Raw genomic sequence first — 21,769 nt, forward strand, 5'->3', positions numbered from 1 at the left:
TCTGCACCCATTACTACCAATTCTTCCTCATGTACTCACTCCATCTCTACTTTACTTGTGTTTCCACCTTTGATTTCATCTGTGGCCCATTTATCTCAATTTTCTTCATCTCCCATCTCAGCTTCTTTGCTTTCACATTCTAACTCCACACCTACACTCTCTATTAATGCTTCACCCATGCCAGCATCAACAACTTCGTCACATTTGTTTTCCCAGGCTATTAATCTTGTTCCTAGTCCATCCCTACCATTACTCAATACTCACTCTATGATTGTAGAGAGTAACAGCAATGAGGTGATCAACATGATTAAATACTCTCATGCCATAGATAACTCAACCAAAAGCAGTGGAACATTCTATTTTGGCATATCTTTTGAAAGGTGAATAATGCTATAGATTCCATAGCCCAAATTGGATTGCAAGGAAGCATAGATTTGACTCGTCTATATAACCCATTGGTAGGCAACGATAATATGCTCCTTCGAGATATATAGGAGTCCATGAGGAGAGAGCTTGTTTCTTGCAAATTGCTTGATTGATTAATTACTCTGTATTCTACCAAAAAGAATTATATAACTAACATGTTAAGTGTAATAGTAAGGCAGATTATACTCATAGAAAGAGAATTATAGTTCAAAAACCGGAAACAATATTATTAAAAAAACAGCCACAAACTTTGAAAAGATTAAACTTCTTAAACTACAAAACAAACATAAATATATATATACATATGAACGGCGGATTCCAAATAATTCTTTAAAGGTCGGTTTGCATCATAGAACGTTTCTTGATGTTTTGACGCTTTAGCTAACTTTGCAGTGGGTTGCAAAATGATGGAAATTAACACTAAAACTGCTTCCATGATATAGTTTTGGTTATTTATTATTTATTTATCTTTTCTTTAGTCAAAAGCTTGGCACAACCTTCGGGGGGCCCTCTCTCAGCATGCATTGAAAACAGAAAATTATTTGTGTCAGTGGGTTGACTAAGTCCACTATCCAGGCGAAAAAAAATGCATTTATACTGTGGTTGCTAGGAAAAAAATGAAAAGAGAAAAGAAAATGAAAAATGAGAGATTTTTTTCCTTAAAGTAATTAACACAGAGTATTGGAATTTATTTAATTTTAAGTGTCCCCATAAAATCTGGAAATAATTAATCATGCAATTATATATCTTTAAAGATATCAATCAACAAAGCTAAATTTGAAAACATATGTACGTTAGTTTTATACATGCGATGATGTTTTAAATTTAAATATAGTTGATTTTTTTGTTAAATATATATACGTAATTTTAAGGTTAATGTTGTCAACTTTTAAATAAATTTCCTAATTTAATTTGATATAAATAGGATAATACTATCAATGTCATTCATTTTGGTATAAATTCAAGTTACAGTTTGGGAGGTGGAGTTACCCTGGTTAGTAGTGTCTCAACAAGGGATTTATTTTATATAATATTTAAAATTATACATAATTCATCCTAATTTTAAAAAAGTGTATTTTAACGTGCTTGAATTCACTGCTCCATTTCAATGTCATATTTAAATATTAATTTATTATTTCATTTTACATATATATATAAATTTTAAAGCTAATTATTTTTTTAAATATCAATAATTAATTAAGATATACAATAATAAAAACATAACAACAAAAGATAACAAATGAGTGAAAAGAAAGATAGAAATAGTCTACAATATTTTAGACATGTATATTTATTTTTGTAAAAAATAAATAAAAGTAGAGATAAAATAAAACAATTTAAATTCATGTCAAATGGATATTTAATAAAAACTTTAATTACTACTCTATAATAATATATACAATTATTAACTTGATATAATAACATGAAAATATTAAGTACTAATTACCTTTTTAATTTAAATATTATTATTTTATTCTTTCCATATATAAACAAAATATTTAGTGTTAATTATTGTACATTTTAATATCTTCCCTAATTTAATTTTATATTAAATTGTCAAAGCCATTTAACACTATATTTAAATATTTTTCCTTTTATTCTTTTCACATAAACGTAATTTTGGGTGTTTCATTTTTCTTAATTAAATTTGTTTTGGTTCAATTTTTAATTTGTTTTGTGTAAAAAATAGTATTTACATTAGTTCAATACACTAGATATCCCCTATATACCTTTCTTCTCTATCTAAATTCATTTTAGCTAGACAATCAACATCATTATTATTCTATCTAGGAACATAATGTAAAAACCAATTACCAACCTTCTACAACATCGGATGTATTCACTTGATCAATGCAGAATTTGAGGATGACCTAGATAAGTCCTGAATACCCTTTGTTGCTTCCATATTGTCAGTCTAAATTAGAATATTCTTAAAATTTCTACTCAACATAATATTTAAACAATCCAAAATTTCCAAAAGTTCAGCCTAAAAAACTAAGCACTTACCCAGACATCAATTATAACCAAGGATCCACTTACCTTCTCGATCTTGCAAAACTCCCCTTGAGGCAACTTTACCATAATCTACCTTAACAACACCGTCAGAATTTAACTAGACCCATTTATTCATCCAAGGGATTGCCCTTTTAACCTGTTGCCACTTTGCCAAACCTTCCTTGTGATAAGAAATATATTGCTTGGCCCAATTGTACGATATTTTGATAACCTCGCTAGTATTCCATTTTATATCCTGAAAAATAACAAGATTCTAGTTTTTCCATATACGTCATGCAATCATGCCAAAGAGACTAGTCCACTCCACTTCACTTAATACCATTTTCTAATGGTTTTGTAGATTGGCTTCAAGCCATTCATTCAAACTACCAGAAAAAATGAGCTCCTCCTATTCATCAAAATTACCTAACTCCATACTTCCTTTGCCATAAGACAATATCTAATGGCGTGAAGAATGTTTGCTGAATCACGCCCTTAAAATTGTACGTGAACCATTGGTCTCGATCCCATGCCTCACTTGTTCCAAGTTTGTGAGAAGCCTTTGCTTTAAAACAAGCTAAAAGAAGAACCTAACTCTTTGGGGCCCTTTGAATTTCCATGGGATATTTCAAGAATCATCCTTTGAATCCCACAGCCACTAATTTACTTTCTAGTATGCACTCTTAATAGAAAAAGATCTTGTTGAAGTACCCATACAGGTAATTTTATCAAGTCCTGCCAAAGGTTGTGGAGGAGGTATACTAACAATGCGATTAATAGTCTCCTCTACGACCTAGATTCAAAATATGTCAAATTTTCAAGAGCCATCTACATCCACCAAATTATTAAGAGTCCACTCCAAATCAAGATTACCACGTGATGGAATCTGATCAATCAAAGGTCCAATACCCATGATCAAATTATCCCTCCCTGTCTTATCTTGTTCCCATCCCCCACAAACCAAAAGATATTTTCACATAGTAGAGGCCAAATCTTTAAAAGAGCTCTCCATTGGAAAGAACATCTACCCCAGTTAATAGAATCTAGTACATCATCTTTTATCCCATATTTAGACCTTAGAACACAAACCCATAAAAGCAGAAGAATTAGCTACCAAACTAAAAGCCAATTTAGGCATAAATGAGGTATTATGAGCCTTCACTTGCCTTAGCCCAAGCCTACCACAAGCCCGGGGTTGACAAATTGATTTCAAGCTTACCAGAGGAAACTTATTCCTCTCACTCGAGTTTACCCAAATAAACTTCCTCACTAAGTGTTCAATCTCATCACAAATTGCTTGTAAAATCATCATTGATTGCATAAAATAGCAAGGGATCGAGAGCAAAATAGACTGAGCAAGTGTAACTCTTCCTGCCATCGATAAATGTTTAATGTCCCAATATTGGAACTTGGTTCAAACCTTATCTACCAAAAATCTCAAAGAACTGTTCATTACCCTCTCATGAAAGAGTGGCACACCCAAGTAAGTTCCAAGGTTTGTCACTCTCTAAAATCCAAGGACTTCACCAATAGACTCCCTTAGCTCCTCCTCTACCCCACTTGAAAAGAAAACATTTGTCTTTCTTGCATTAATTCTATGCCCAAATGAAGTACAGATGTAACACCCCGTACCCGAGACCGTTTCCGGAGTCGAACACGAGGTGTTAACGGACTTAATTCATTAATTAAACAGCTCATACAATTCATTTTAAAATTTCTAGACAAGCTGGCTAACTGCATCACAGTCGCTTTAAAAATCATATCTCGAGTTCTGAAACTCGAAATCCAATTCCGTAAATTTTTCCTGAAACTAGACTCATATATATATCTACTAATTTTTTTCTAGAATTTTTGGTTGGGCCAATTAGTACAGTTTATTAGTTAAAGTCTCCCCTGTTTCAGGTTTCAACTACTCTGACCTCTGTGTATTACGAATCAGATATCTCCCTATACAGACCTTCAATGACTATGCCGTTTGTCTCTAATAAAACTAGACTCAATAAGGAATCTGTACATATAAAGCGTGACTTCTAATTATCTTTGTAAAATTTATGGTGAATTTCCAAAGTTAGAACAGGGGATCCAGAAATCGCTCTGGCCCTGTTTCACAAAAATTTAAACATCTCATAAAATATAGCTCATATACCTGTTTCGCTTATTCCATATGAAAATAGACTCATCAAGCTTCGATTCCATAACTTATTAATTATTTAATTCCATTTCTACTATTTTAGTGATTTTTCAAACTCACGTCACTGCTGCTGTCTGAATCTATTTTATGGTAAATTTTACCTATTTCATGGTTTCCATGGATTAGCTAGCAATTTGACATACATAATACCAAATATGATCATGATTAGCCATTCCAATGGCTAATCATTACCAAGCATTCTATTTCCATACCACTCAATAACCATATCATAAGACCATACATATAAAATGATTATAATGCTATACATGCCATACTCAAAATATACAAGCCATTATGCCAAGATGGTATACGGATAGTGTGAGCGTGCCTCCGACCGTTTCCGATTTCCGAGCTGGCTTGTCAACACTACAAGGAATGAAAAGGAGGAGTAAGCATAAATGCTTAGTAAGCTCACATGCAAATAGCAAGTAACATAACCATATAAGCAAACATAAAACATCATTTGCATAATCATCACCAAGACATTCATATCACCTTTTCATTTATCATCTTACCATATTGTTGTTATATCGAGTTTTCAACCCGAGGGTTAAGTACATACCTGTTCAAAGTATCCATTTCACAACACTTACCAATCGTCCCTTTCATCTTGAGTATTCCTCCATTTGAGTAGAACTTTACCCGTTGAACACATCGGAATATAATTCGGATACATGGAAAGTTTGCACATAAGTGCCACATATGTAGCCAAGCTACCATGTAACCCGCCCATAAGTGAACTCGGACTCAACTCAACGAGCTCGGGCGTTCGCATCCATAAGTGAACTCGGACTCAACTCAACGAGTTCGGACATTCGCATCCATAAGTGAACTCGGACTCAACTCAACGAGTTCGGATGCTCAACCATCCTAGTGACATGTCACTTGTATCCTAATCTATTCCTAAGGTTCAAACGGGCTTTTCCTCGAACACTTATTCTTGCCGTCTTAGTAGAATGCCAAATCAATACTCGGTAACAATTATATTTAACAAGTAGCTCACATAATTTACACATTATTTGAAATTAACCACAAAGCATACATTTCATAATGAAATTCAGCATAACACATAATTAATATCAATAACTTAAAAATAACAATTATGCTACATTATTTACACATGAACTTACCTCATGTATGCGAAAATGGCTATTTTACCATTTTGTCCACAACTTGGTATTTTCCCATTTTAGCCAATTTCAGTTTTCCTTGCTCTATCATTTAAAATATAGTCTAATTAGGACTCACATTATTCAAATTACCCAAAATCATATTTTGGAAAAATTACAATTTTGCCCCTAAACTTTTGCATATTTACACTTTTGCCCCAAAGCTCGTAAATTAAAATTCAGCCTATTTTCTTATGTTTTATGACATGCTGATCATTTTTCCTTCTATGGAAACATCAAATTCTCACTCTAACATGTACTTATGACTATTAGGTATTTTTACTGATTAAGCCCTTTTGCTCGTTTTCACTTAAAACCGAGTAGCACAAGTTGTCTAACATAATTTAAAACCTCACATTCTATCATAAAACACCAAAATACACAAATTTCACCTATGGGTATTTTTCCAAATATAAACCCTAGGTTAAATTATTGCTAGCATAAGCTAAATCGAGCTAGGGACTCCAAAACGTAAAAATCATTAAAACGAGGCTAGAACGGACTTACAATCGAGCTTGGAAGCTTGAAAACCCTAGCCATGGTTTCTCCTTGCTATATTCGGCCATGGGGTTGAAGATGAGCAAAATTGGCTTTTAATTTTGTATTTTAATTCATTTTACCCTAAATGACCAAAATGCCCTTACTACTAAACTTTCCAAAATTCCTTCCATGTCCTAATTTTGTCTAGACTTAGAAATTGGTAAAATTACTCTTTAAGGACCTCTAATTAATAATCTAATTCAATTTTATGCAAAATACTTCTAGAACACAAGTTTTGCAATTTATTCAATTTAGTCCCAAATTTCAAATTAAGCACTTTATGCATAAAATTTCTTCACGAAATTTTCACACAATCATGCAATCATATCATAGACCTTAAAATAATCATAAAATAATTATTTCTATCTCGGATTTTGTGGTCACGAAACCACTATTCCGACTAGGCCCAAAATCAGGATATTACAACAGAACTGTTCCAATATAATTTTAATTCTTCTGGCCTGTTTAATATATGTCTGTCCAAAAACAACCAAGTCATCTACAAAAAATAAATGAGATAAGATCAGACCTGACCTGGATAGTCGGATGGGATGCCAAATCCCAGAATTAACTACTGATTAAATACTATGACCAAGCCATTCCATACTAACAATGAACAAATATTGTGATAAGGGACATCCTTGACAAATTCCTCATATCGTTCTAGATTTTTGTGATGGGATCCCATTCCACAAAACCCGCATAGACGAACCTGTAATAGCAAACATAATAACCTTGCATAAAAAATGGGGATACTTACTGCTTTCAATGAGACGTCAATAAACTTCCAAATAACTCTGTCATAAGCCTTCTAGAGGTCAATTTTGATAGCCATCGATTTCCAGTTCTTTTGTTTGCTCATCATAGAATGGATCACTTCTTGGGCAATAATAACGTTATCTGTAATTTTCCCATTGGCAATGAATCATGTCTGCTCTGCTACTATAATCTTTGGAAAGATAACTCTAAACTGATTGGTTATTACCTTCATTACCAATTTATAGAAGACGGTTGATAAATTGTAATTTATACATATTTCTATCCCATGCTTAGCACATTTTATGGATTATTTTTCCTTAAAATTGGTGAATTCGATGCTCCTAATGCCTTAATTTCATATTTTATACCTAGGTGAACATAGGAGAGTGAAAGGAATGAGAAACGGGCCAAAACGAAGAAAATGGGCCAACATACGAAATCAACATGGCCTGGACCTCCTCACACGGACAGACCACACGACTGTGTCAATTTGGTAGAATCGAAGCATGACTCACATGGGTCGACCACACGCCCGTGCCCATTTAACAGGCTTGACCACAGCCTGAAGTAATCGCACACGGGCGTGTCACACGGACGTGTCCCTGTCGAGCCCAAATTGAGTCCAATTCAAAAAAGGCTAATTTTGAGGGTTCTCAGGCATTCTAAAGCCTATAAATACACCCTAGAGGAGGAGGAAAAAGGGTCACACATAGAAGGAAGTAGGGAATTGCTTAAGGAAAACTGATTGATCCATCTCAGAAGCCAGATTCATCATCAAGACTAAAGATCTCCCCTCAATTTCCCTTCAGGAGTTTTGGGTTTTTCTTTATGTTTTGTATTCATTATTCTTCGATATGTTTACCTTTTAGTTATGAACTAAAACCCTAAATACCTAAGGGAATGAAACCTAAGATGATCTTGTTATTATTATCTGAATTGTATGATAAATATTTGACTTGTTCTTAATTATGTGTTCTTAATTCTTGTCTTGATATTCCAGGATATTGATTCAAGTTAAGCTCTTATTCAGAGGAGGAATAGACCCTGTCTAAGAGTACATTTGTCATAATTAAGCGAAGTTGATTGCGCGCCTAGAGATAAGGTGACAAGATTTTGCCGGATTAGGGTGAAACCTAAAAAGGGGGTCCATAGATTGAGTTATTGCAACCCAAGGGCGTTAATTAGAAAGAGATTTCAACTATTCAAACTAGGGTTAGACGTTGTTAGTCTCGAGAGGGATAATAATATAACTTAGGGATTTCTATGGATCAAGTCAAATGAAAAAATCGTCCGATTCAGAGTCAAATAACAAGTGAAGTCTAGGTGGATTTTTCCTTAGGTATTGTCTTAATTCAATTGGTTTTCCAAAAGTAATTCCCCAATTCTATTTTCTGTGAGTTCTTAGTTTAGTTAATTAGTTAGTTAAAACAAACCCCATTATTCTTAGGCTAGACTAGATGATAAAAAGACAGTCATTACTAGTACTTTTAGTTCATTTGGGTTCGACAATCCGGTCTTGCTAAAGCTATACTACTGTTCGATAGGTACACTTGCCTTCATCGTGATAATAGTTAGTTTCAAGAATGATTCATTATAAATATTTAAAACTTGTCACAAATGTCACGTATCAAGTTTTTGGCATCGTTGCTGGGGAACTAAGATATTAGGAACACTCAATTTTTATTACTTTAGCCATTTACTTTTACTTCAATTTAAATTTTATTCGAATTTTTATTACTAATTCTTCTTTTTCCCTTTTTCTAGTAGGTTCTTATAGTTTATGACTAGAAGAAACCCATCAAGACCATTACTTTTTGACAGTGAAATCGATCGCACAATTCGCAGAAACCAAAGAGAAATAAGGTGAAGCTTAAGATACACAAAGAATGAGCAAGAGGACAATATTCAAACCACAACCGAGAAGATGGCTAAAAACCAAGAAAATCCGCTACCTCCTGCAATTGCTGTTAATCAAAATCCTACTCTGCGCACTATGTATGATTATGCTAAACCTAATTTAACAGGAACTGAGTCAAGTATAGTTAGACCTGCTATTGCTGCAAATAATTTTGAACTGAAACCTAACACAATTCAAATGATACAAAAGTTTGTTCAGTTTGATAGTTTTCAAGACGAGGATCCCAACGCTCACTTGGCAAATTTCCTAGAATTTTGCGATACCTTCAAAATTAATGGCATTTCTGATGACTCTATTCACCTTCGGTTGTTTCCCTTTTCGTTAAGGAATAAGGCTAAACAATGGTTGAACTCGTTACCACGAGGGTCAATCATTATTTGGGAACAAATGACCAAAAATTTTTTATTAAAATATTTTCCACCAGGTAAAACAGCCAAATTACGTAATGATATCTCTTCTTTTATGCAGATGGATTTAGAAACACTCTATGATGCATGAGAGAGATACAAGGACCTTTTGAGAAGGTGCGCTCACCATGGGTTACCACTTTGGCTGCAGGTTCAAACGTTCCATAATGGCCTGAATCCTTCAACTCGGCAGATGATTAATGCAGCCGCTGGAGGAACTATCAATAATAAGACACCTGAGGCAGCTTACGAATTTATTGAGGAGATGTCACTGAATAACTATCAGTGGAAAGTTATGAGAACAAAGCCGACAAAAGTAGCCAGTGTTTTCAACCTCGACGCGATTACTATGCTATCTAACTAAGTAGAACTCTTAAATAAAAAGATTGACAGTTTGTATGGTTCTACTCAGGTACATCTAGTAATAAGGTGCGATTCAAATGGAGGAGGAGCATGCACAGAATATCAACCCTTCAACCCTAGCATCAAGGAGGAACAAGTCCAATATATGGGTAACAATAACTCTAGATCCCAAAATAACCCATATAGTAACTCTTATAATGCAGGTTGGAGGAACCATCCCAATTTCTCGTGGGGTAGTCAAGGAAATCAAAGGCCACAACATCCTCCGGGTTTTCAACAACCACCTTACCAGCAAGAAAAGAAGCCAAACCTTGAGGAGATGCTAACCAAATTCATCTCGATGTCAGAAACTCATTTTTAGACTACTGAGACAACACTCAAAAATCAACAAGCATCAATCCAGGGGCTCAAAACTCAGATTGGACAGCTCGTTAAGTTAATTTTCGAACGACCACAAGGTAGTCTACCAAGCAACACTGAATCTAACCCAAGGGAGCAACTCAACGAGATTGCCATTCAAGATGAGGAAGGGTTAGTTGCAAAACCAAGGCCAGAAATAGTGGTAAGCAAATGTGAGAATGAGGTCGGCCAAAATGACCCAAAGCAGGTAAGTACAGAATATAAACCTCGTGTGCCATACCCAAATGCGACAAGGAAAGACCGCTCAGACGAACAATTTGGTAAATTCCTTAAACTTTTAAAGAAACTACATATTAACCTACCGTTTATTGAAGCACTTTCGCAGATGCCGAACGCAGTCAAATTTTTAGAGAAGCTTCTAGCAAATAAACGAAAGTTAGATGAAAGTTCGCATGTGGAGCTGAACGCGATTTGCTCAGCCATTCTTCAGAATAAGCTACCCAACGAACTAAAAGATCCAGGTAGTTTTATGATTCCTTGTTTAATTGGTAGTTTAGATGTTAATAATGCATTAGCTGATTTAGGGGCTAGTATTAACGTCATGCCTTACAAAATGTTTAAACAACTAGGTCTTGGGAAACCCAAACAGACTAGGATGGGCATTCAATTAGCAGATAAAACTATAAGATTTTCTAGGGGTATTATCGAAGATGTGCTAGTTAAAATCGATAAATTTATATTACCCGTTGACTTCGTTGTTCAATTGTAATATCCCGAATTAGAGCCTAATCGGAATAGTGATTTCGTGACCACAAATCCGAGATAGAAATAATTATTTTATGATTATTTTGAGTTCTATGATATGATTGCATGATTGTGTGAAAATTTCGTGAAGAAATTCTATGCATAAAGTGCTTAATTTGAAGTTAGGGACTAAATTGAATAAGTTGTAAAACTTGCATTCTAGAAGTTTCTAGTATGAAATTGCTTTGAAATATTAATTATGAGGTCTTAAATAGAAATTTGACCAATTTCAAAGTTTATGGACAAATATTGGACATGAATGGAATTTTTTGAAAGTTTAGTAGTAAGGGCATTTTGGTCATTTAGGGTAAAATGAATTAAAATACAAAATTAAAAGCCAATTTTGCTCATCTTCTTCACCATGGATGTGTATACCAAGGGAGACTCCATGGCTAGGGTTTCCAAGCTTCCAAGATCGATTGTAAGTCCGTTCTAGCCTCGTTTTTAATGATTTTTACGTTTTTGGAGTCCCGGTAACTTGATTTAGCTTATGCTAGCAATAATTCAACCTAGGGTTCATATTTGGAAAAATACCCATAGGTGAAATTTGTGTATTTTGGTGTTTTATGATAGAACATGAGGTTTTAAATTATGTTAGACAACTGTGCTACTCGGTTTTAAGTGAAAACGAGCAAAAGGGCTTAATCAGTAAAAATACCTAATAGTCATAAGTACATGTTAGAGTGAGAATTTGATGTTGCCATGGAAGGGAAAATCAGCATGTAACACCCCCTAAACCCAAACCGTCGCCGGAACGAGGTTATGAGGCATTACCGGACATATTAGACAACTTACGAGTAATTTACAATTAATATAACTTTCATAGTATAATATAATAATTAAGTCCCTATATTGGATTCTCGAAGTTCAAACACGTATTAAAAGTAGAACGGGACTTGTTTGAGTATTCCGGTAATTTTTTTTTTTATATTTCAATGCCTTAAATTCACATTTCAATTTTTCACCCTATTAACGTAACTCAGACTTTGGCGGATACACGGATCCAACCAAACACACCAATATGGCACCCAGTGCCTCATCGGATAGTTCGAAGTAATAGTTGACACCCAGTGTCTCATCGGCCTAGCCGAAGTAAAGTTGGTACCCAGTACCTCATCGAATCTATCCGAAGAAATTTAGTGACACCCAGTGTCTCATCGACTCGAGGTCGAAGCATCCCTGAACACTTCTAATCCTATGGCATGCCAACTATATCCGACTCAGCCCGACTAGTTAATAGGGTATTCAATTCACTTTCTCAATTCTATATCACTTTCAATTCACAATTCAAATCACCATTCATTTTTCAATCAATACACTTTTCAAATAACCACATATTCCATAATTCGCTTATTCTATTCAATTTAATTCAATTTGCATCACTTTCATTTTCACTTAATATTCATATCAATTTCACATACTTACCTCAAGTCTTACTTACGATACATAACAATTAAAAATTCAGCAAGCAATAATAATTAAAATTCAAATTATAGTAATACACACCGTAATTCTCCCGTTTTAGTCCTCGATGATTTTCTCCTTTCCTTTTGATGTTGATGCTTCAGGTTCTTTGTTGGCTATGAAAATAATATTAATTTACATTATTATTTACAGCATTAATTATAATAAATAATTAAATTTCTAAACAATTCCTACCTTATTCCCAATTTAATCCTAACTAAACTTAATTATTTTTTAATCCAATTCACTCTCTTTTCTATTCAAATTTTGTCTAAACTTATATTTAACTATAAAATTTCTAGCATATTTCCCTAATTTCAAAATTTCTTCAATTTAGTCCCTACAACATAAAACTTATAGCCTAGTTTACAATTTAATCCCTTAATCAATTCTAACTTAGAATTCATTCAATTAAATCCCTAATTCCATAATTTGTCCAACATGACCCATATTTAGAAACATATGAACTCTTGAAATATCAACTTAATTTCATCAAAATCTTTTTTTGAAGCTTCTAAAACATCAAAATTAACTAAAAAGGACTTAATTGACTTACCAAATTAACTCCAAGCTTCAAAAACCCTATTTTCCCTTTTTCTTTCTTTTTCTTCTTTTTTTTCCCTGTTTCAAATGCTCTCTGTAACTTTCTTTCCTTTTTTTGCTTCTTTTACGTTTCATTTGTTTTATTTCTTTTATGTTATATTTTATATTTAATTAATTTAATAAATATCTATTTTAATAACAAATACTAATATTACAATTGGATACATATTTATTTTTACATTTGTACCAATAATTTTATTACCATTGTCATTATTTGATTTGTTTCTCAAACAAAAATCTCATAATTTTAATTATTTAATTATTTAATTAACAAATATCTTTTACTTAAATTATAAGTAATTAAGTATTTAAATTACAAATGTACTAATGTAATTTTTACACATGCATATTTTTATTACCATACAATTATCTACTATTTAATTTATTTATAATATATTATTAATTAAATAATCATAATAATTTAATATAAAACCATAATAATAATCATTATAATATATAAAACCTAAAAAAATCTTTGATTTTATTTCACCAATATCTTTGCCTCATTTGTAGTCAATGGCTTAATTGCCATTTTAATCCTTTTATTTTCTATTACTTTATAATTAAACTTTTACCCTTTATTCAATTTAATCCTTTTATTACTTACTCTAAATTAAGCTAAATTCACCTAATTAAATCCTAATTAGACACACCACTAGACTCATAAATATTTTTAATAATTATTTTCGAACTTATTTCACTAAGACAGAGGCCCTATAACTCACTTTTCCGGTGCCCATGGATTTTGGGTCATTACACAGTATGTCATAAAACATAAGAAAATAGGATGAAGTTTAATTTCCGAACCTTGGGGCAAAAGTGCAAATATGCAAAAGTTTAGGGGTCAAAATGAAAATTTTTAAAAATATGATTTTCGGACCCATATGAATAGTGTGACTAATTATTAGGCTAAATGTGATATTATAGATGAAGGAAATCGAGATTCGAGCTTAAATCGGGAAAATACAAGGTTATGGACTAAAATGGTAAATTGCTGTTTCTGGATCGAGGTAGGTTCGTATGATAATAATAATGCAACGTTATGTTTGAATTATATTTCTTACTATTATTGCATATATTTTATGATTTAATATATTGGAAAAGTTGATGGAATGGTGTTTATGATGTGGAAATATGACATGAAAGAATGTTACATGAAATGCAAGAAAATGAAGATACATGACAAGTGATATATGAAATATGTGATATATGTTATGTAAATTCTTAAAACCTGATTTGATATTTGAGTTGTGTCTTATTATACTATGAATGGACAATTGGTACTATGGATAGTGAGATCTACACTTGAGTAAATTGTACATAAATAATCTATCGATTCTTTTTATGTTATTATATTTTGATATCATATGAAATGTGGCTGCCTATCAAATGGTTATTTGATGTAAATTATGAATTTAAATTGATTACGGACAATTTAGTAAAATGTTGAAAAGTGAGGAATTTTCCGATTGAACCTTGAATAAAAACGATCTGAATGATCTATTGTGAGGTCGCATGTGTAGTACTAAGTGCGAGCTACTATGCGTGCGAAAACTATGATCACGTGTGTAGTACTAAGTGCAGGCTAATATGTGTATTAGATAGTGAGGTCACGTGTGTAGTACTAAGTGCAGGCTACTACGTGTACCATTGTTGGTGCATGTGTAGTACTAAGTGCAGAGCTACTATGCGTGCAGATAGCTTTGGCTACAAGTGTGGAAATGGGAAAATGTCTTTGGCAATTGTGTATCATTATTATTCGATGAGTTCAACGGAAATCGATTAACTGAAAATACATGTGAAAGTGATTATGTGATGAACAAGTGCAAGTATATGTTTATTTGAATTTATCAGTAATATGCTCAATATTTGAGTGAACCTCGGTAAAATGGAATGGATTAAGTGAAATTGTGTAAAAGTGAACTTTAGTAGTAAAACAGTATTAGACAGCAGCAGTGCATTACTTTGAAAATTCACCAAAAATTGTGTAAGTTGAATTAAATTTTAAAAAAAATTATGGAAATAAAGCTTAATGAGTCTATTTTCACATGAAAGAAACAGGGGAAGCAAAAGAATTCTATATTGTGTGATATTTGAATTCTTGTGAAACAGGGTCTGAATGAATTCGAGATCCCCTGTTCTGATTTTATAAATTCACCATAAATTTTAAAAAAATTATTGAGGATCATACCTTACATGCATGGATTCCTTATTGAATCTAATTTTAAGGGAAACAAACGACATGGTCGTTGGAATTCTGTACGAGGAGAAATTCGTTCGTAGTGCACAGGGGTCAAAGTAGTCATACCCTGAAACAGGGGAGAATTTAACTAATAAACTGTTCTAAATGGCCCAACCAAAAATTCTAGAAAAAAATTAGTAAGTAGACATATGAGTCTAGTTTCATAGAAAATTTACGGAATTGGATGTCAAGTTTTGTAACTTGAGATATGATTTTTTTTAACACCGGGACTCCAGAAAACAGCCTGTCCTGAATATGTGTAATTGTACAATTATAGTGTTTTATCTTGAAAAGCATGGTAGTAATTGCTTATTATTTTCATATGAACTTACTAAGCGTAAAGCTTACCCATCCTCTCCATTTCTTTAGTATTGGCAAGTCGGCTTGGGGTTGGAGATCGTCGGAGGCAAAATCACACTATCAAACTATCATTTTTGAGAAAATTAATTCAAATATTAGAAATATCAAGTGAGTGGCATATATAGGAAGTTGGTTTGTGATATGTATTTTTATTATGATTTTGACCATACGTATCAGTCTGTATTGAGTTATCGTATAAAATCATGAGATGTGGTCCTTATCCATTATGGTTTATAAGTTTAATTAATCGTGCCATGTCCTATGTTTTGATGTGATGATATAGTTAGCTTTGTTTGTTATGCATGTGTTCAAAAAGTTTTGAATTAAATGAAATTTTATGGCCCGATTTTCGTCTATGTGTATTGTTAAGTCTGGTAATGCCTCGTACTCTGTTCCGGCCTTGGATACGGGTAAGGAGTGTTACACTAGACATAGAGCAAGATAGCAACACTCTTTTGATTTTAGGAAGGCCCTTTTTAGCAACTGCTAGAGCGATTATTGATGTTGGCACAGGTGAGCTCACACTTCGTGTGGGAGACTAAACAATCACCCTTCAAGCTCGCAATTCTGGCAACACATCTAAAACTGAAGGTGATTGTCTAAACCATTCTACTAAAACTAACAATATGGTGTAACCTACTTTGCAGGAAATGAGTTTGAAGGAAGTACATGAGTCATTTTCAAGAAATAGTAGAGGACCTATTCATGAAGAGCGAAGGCTACAAATCGAGAAGCAAGATGAATGGCGGTCACATAAATCGAGAACACACGATAAACCAAAACTACGCCAGAACAAGCTCAATACCTTTCCAAATCAACTTAAGGTTGGAGATAAAGTTTTATTAGATGCCGCAGATGCTCACATTGTCATTGCCAAACCAAATGAAGAAATCCCTCTTACGGTACGTAGCATTTTCCCATTCGATACTGTAACGGCCCAATTTTTGGGAATTTTATGAATGTTGGCATAGGTTTAATTATGTTAGTGGGCCTCTAGAAGGCCCAAGCTTAAGATAGAACCCGGCAATTTTAGTTAATTTTTGTTCCATAAGAAAAAGGGGGTGAAATTATGAAATAGAACCTATGTGAAAATGTTTGAAAATGCTATAGGCTAAATTGAAGTGGCCAAATAAATAGGAGTGCAAAATAGGAGGATTTGCATTACAAACCTCCCATGTTACATGAAGTGGCCAGCCATCATGTTGTTGTAGACAATATGAGCACTTGATATCCATAATTCATGGTACAAATTGATAATAGGTTAGGTAAATGTTCCATGATAATGGATTAGGTAAATATTCCATGATAATGGGTTAGGTAAATGTTCCATGATAATGGTTTAGGTAAATGTTCCATGATGGGCATTTCATGTCTTTTGTATTAAAGAATTAAATGGATGAAATATGAAATTTTATTAAAAGAAAAAGGGGTGAAAAGAACAAAGTTTTGTCCATCTTTGTTCATCATAGCCGAAAGTTAGAGAAGAGAAAGGAGAGGAGAAAGCTCTTGAATGTTCGGTCACTTGGGGAAGAAAATTGAAGGTAAGTTCATGGTAGTTTGCTTCTATCTTGATGTTCATGAGTTCTTCTTGATTCTACCTTAACTCTTGAAGCATATTTTGGTTTTTAGTTGTGTTGTGAGCATTTAGTCATGAATTAAAATGAAGGAAATGGTTGTTGTTTCATGTTCTTTTGATGAAAAATGAAAGATAGGTGAAGTTGAGCCAAACAAATGAGCATGCATGTGCCTTAGATGCTAAGGGGAAAAATCGGCTAACATGTTGTACTTTAAAATGATGAAATGGAGATTATAATTAAGTAAAATCATAGATATGTGATGATTGATTGGTGATATACATGTTTAAATAACATGCATGCAAGGTATGTGTGAAAGAGTGATTTGGTAATAAATCTGCTTGGGACAGCAGCAGTAACGTGAATTTGGAAAATTACCATAAATTGTGGGAGATGAATTAGAAGCTGAATAAATTATGTAATTAAAGCTTATTGAGTCTAGTTTCTAATGAAATAAACAAGAACATATTTTGAATTCTTTACAATGAGAAATTTGATTCGTAATGAAGAGTGGTCAGATTAGTCAAACAGTGAAACATGGGAAACTTTGAGAAAAATCTGGTATTTATTGGATAAACCAAAAATTCTTAAAATTTTATGGATAGAATATATATGAGTCTATTTTCAGGGAAAATTAACAGAACTTGATTTGGAGTTTCGTAACTCTAGTTATAAATGATTTAGTGACTGTTGCTCAGGAAGACAGCTTGCAGTGAAATTATGATTATGTGGTAAACACTGACAAAAATTTGTTAATGAGTTGCTTATTGATTTCTTATAAGCTTACTCTGATCTGTAGGTGTGGTTGGCCGAATATTGTAAGGGGTTAATACGTAGTTCGTATTTGAATAGTTAGATTAGCGTGTTAGTAATCCAATTGTAGGCGGTTCGTGTGTGGATCTCGTCAGCATATCGTCACAAACAAGTGTGTAACTAACACCCTCTTATAGACTAGATCGGCACAAGCCGAAAAGCCGAAATGCCGAAAAGCTGCTATTTTGAGATCTTGCGAGTGTGTGAATGCTCATGAGATTAATAGTTTGATGTATATGGTAAATTAAAGTGATAAGACTGCAGAGTGTGCGATTCTGTGCATTTCGATATTTTTGGGCTTAATGGGCCACAAACGGGATAATGGGCCAACGGGCCCAAATTGGTAAGAAAACACGGTAAGTGTTTCTGATCGTACGTAAATGGCTATGTTATGTATGAAAACCTTAAGAATAGTTAAATTACTTGAATACCCCTATGTATGCAAAATTACCATTATACACCTAGGGTTACTTTTGACTAAAAAGCATGACGATCTGATTCTGTATGATGTATGCCATGATTATATATCTGTTGCATGGGGACTTGGGTTATACTATGGAGGAAGCGTCCTGGTGGCTATGCCACAATTATCTGATCTGGTGGCTCTGCCACATATATCTGTCCTGGTGGCTATACCACAATTATCTGATCTGGTGGCTCTGCCACATATATCTGTTCTGGTGGCTCTGCCACAATATCTGTATCTGGTGACTCTGTCACAATATTTGGCGACCTCATTGCGATTTACGTGGTGTGTAGTGGTTGGGTGGGTCGAGTAGTCTCCCACATGGTGTAAGGCTGGTGCAGGGGTGTTATGGATGAATCAGGTTAGGTTTACGCATAAACATGTAATATCTTTTCTGTTCTGTTATGGGCCTATGGGCTTTATTCTGAATTTCTGTTTTGGGCTAAGGCCAACTTATTCTGTTTCTGTGTGTTGAGCTGATTTAGACTATGGTTGGATTATTTTACACACTGAGTTTCCCCAAACTCACCCCTTTTATTTTCATCCACGCAGGTAATCCCCAACCATAGTGGGCTTGGAGCTGTGAGGGAGTTCGGAGTAGCCACCCGTTCTGAAAGTTTGATTTTCTTCTGGTGAACTGGACATCCTTTTATTTACGCTTGAAGTTTTGGGTTTTTAAATGTAATAAGGCCACTTAATTATTTTTTATGGTTTTAATATGTATTGCTAAGATAGGTATTACTTATTTTAACTGCTGAAATTGGATAGCTTTAGGGCGCGTTTTCAAAAACAACAATTGATTTCAAAATAACACGACAACAAGCAAAGCTTCTGCAATGAAAGTATTTTCCAAAATTAATCACTTTTCCTAAAAATGACTTAATCAAATCGGTTTCCTAGAAATATCCATGACTTTAAGGTGTGGCAATGGCGGTATGCATGTCTAGGATTGGATCCAAAGGGAGCTTGGTACTTAAGCAGTCCGATAGACTCACCACCTCTTTTCCGGTTTCCTACCTGGTGCACAGCTTCCATTCACTTTAACCTATAATGAAATTATCTTTTAAAACACTAAGTTTTTCTGGATCAATAATATAAAATGTTTTGAACACTTCGATGTAGCATGTCGGATCCGGTCATAACGTTTAGGCCGAGTTTGCGGTGTTACAGATACAGTCGAGGTAAGTCATCCCAAGTTCGACACTTTTAAGGTAACCAATACCCGCCTAAAACCTTATTTTGATGAGATTCACAGTAGGAATGAGGAGTATAAACTCCTCGAACCACCATGACCATTCAATGGAGAGGTAAGTCGAGCTTAGACTATAAATAAGCACTTCTCGGAAGGCAACCCGAGCACTAACTATATTAACTTCTTTAAATTTTAGTACCTAACTTACTAACAGAGCTTTTGAATATAGGTTTACCACACAGACACGGCCAAGCACACGGGCGTGCTTAGGACTGTGTGGAAACAGGACAAAGATTTTCCCTAGCACGGGCTACGATAAATCACCACGACCGTGCAACATGGCCGTAGGCGAACCTGCCAAAACAACACGGGTGTGCGACACGCCCGTGCCTTGAACCTGTGGCTAAACCTGTCAAATTAACAAAGGTGTGCGACACGCCCGTGCCAAGTAACCGTGGGCAAACCTGTCAAAACAACACGGGTGTGGACCTTCACACATGGGCGTGGGAGAAACGAACAAAGACAGACACGGCCGTGCAACACAGCCATGTGCACCAACATGCCCAAGGTACACGGACGTGGGGAAATTGTCAGACGCACCAAAATTCAGAAAAACGCGAAACACACGGCTGAAATTAGGGAACACGGGCGTGTCCCCTAGACATATGTCCCCAAAATCTATAAATACCTTTCACTATTCATCATCTTCTTCACCCAAAATCCCTAACCCTAGCCACTGCAAGTCCACACGGCCTCCCTACCACGCCCGTGCGCCGCTTCCAACCCCATTTTTTACGCCCATTCTCCTCTTTCTAGTGTTTGTTTACTTTTTCTTTCTTTTATTTTACTGATTTCTAATGCTATTTATTATAGTAATTTGCATTTTTCATGTTATTTTCATCTTTCTGTCACTCAAATTTCGTATCTAGAGTAGTTATCATCTTTTTCATGTTGAAGTTCTTACTCATTGCATGATCTATCTGCTCCATTTGACTAGTTTAAAGTGAATATTTATGGTTAGGCTAATAGAAATACTCATACCTTTTGGGTTGACATTTTCCATCAATAAAATACATAGGATTATTTGCCATTTTTTTGTGAAACTTATACTATTATCTAACTAATGATACACCATAAAATTAACTATTTTCGATTAAGTCTGCTAGTAGTTGTGACTGAGATTATTAGTTTTAATTTATAACTTTTGCCCTTTTGAATTTTTTTTCATCTTACATTGAACATTCATCACGATGAAATAATGGTTTTGCTTGCAGGTATACCATGTCGTCTTCACCAGGAAAGAAAGCCTCTATCCCTGCTTCGAAGAAAAGGAAAGGAGCGTCATCTTCCTCGAGTCCTACCGCGAAAATTCTTCACCCTTTCCTACAGTTCCCCATTGGGCCCCAAGAACTTTTCTAGACTCTACAGGCCTGACCCTTGGAAGTGGGCCACTGTATAGACTGTGTCGCCGATGCAATTCGGGCCCCCCTCACCACCGATCCTTAGGGGCTTTTCTTTGAGATTGTCGAGTCGACATATCTCGAACTCACGATGGAACTCTGCTCAACGTTCCATCTTCAGACGTGATGGCCCACTTTGATGACCCGAGAATAATCCAATTTCGTCTCGGCGATCTAGTCAGCCAATTGAACGTCCCAGAGTTCGGAACCGCACTGGGCCTTTACACTGAGGAGTTCATGGAGGAGAATGAACTTCACGCTCTCAATCGCCACATCCATCACTCTCCTTCACAGTGTTGGAACGCCCTCACCCCCAGCGCTGCCTCCTACAATCCTAGCCGCTCCAAGGCATCGAATCTCCCTCCATCTCTGAGGTACTTACACGCCATTTTGGCTCACACATTAACAGGTAGGCGAGAGAGTACAGGCGTTTTCAACTCTCACGATGCCTACTTTTTATGGAGCATGGTGAACGGGCACGTTTTCGACCTTGCCTACTTTATTACCCTCGCCATTCGCCACCAGATGGAGCGACATCGGAAGGGGGTCATCTCCATTGGCCCCTACGTGACTCGACTAGCACTACACTTTGGGCTCCTCAACATAGCGGCCCAATCATCCTCCCTCACTCTCATTGGCCAGATGTCTCCACAAGGCATCTCG

General features: G+C 34.8%; 1 non-coding gene across 1 annotated transcript; it reads right to left on the reverse strand.

Moving 5' to 3' along the window:
- Positions 1 to 9,433: 9,433 nt before the first annotated feature.
- On the reverse strand, positions 9,434 to 9,540 carry LOC128286279 (small nucleolar RNA R71). The gene has a single exon (XR_008276822.1). It is a non-coding gene; the product is annotated as a small nucleolar RNA R71 (small nucleolar RNA).
- Between the last annotated feature and the right edge of the window lie 12,229 nt (positions 9,541 to 21,769).

This window comes from Gossypium arboreum, chromosome 12 (assembly GCF_025698485.1).
Source record: "Gossypium arboreum isolate Shixiya-1 chromosome 12, ASM2569848v2, whole genome shotgun sequence".
NCBI classification, from domain to species: Eukaryota; Viridiplantae; Streptophyta; class Magnoliopsida; order Malvales; family Malvaceae; genus Gossypium; species Gossypium arboreum.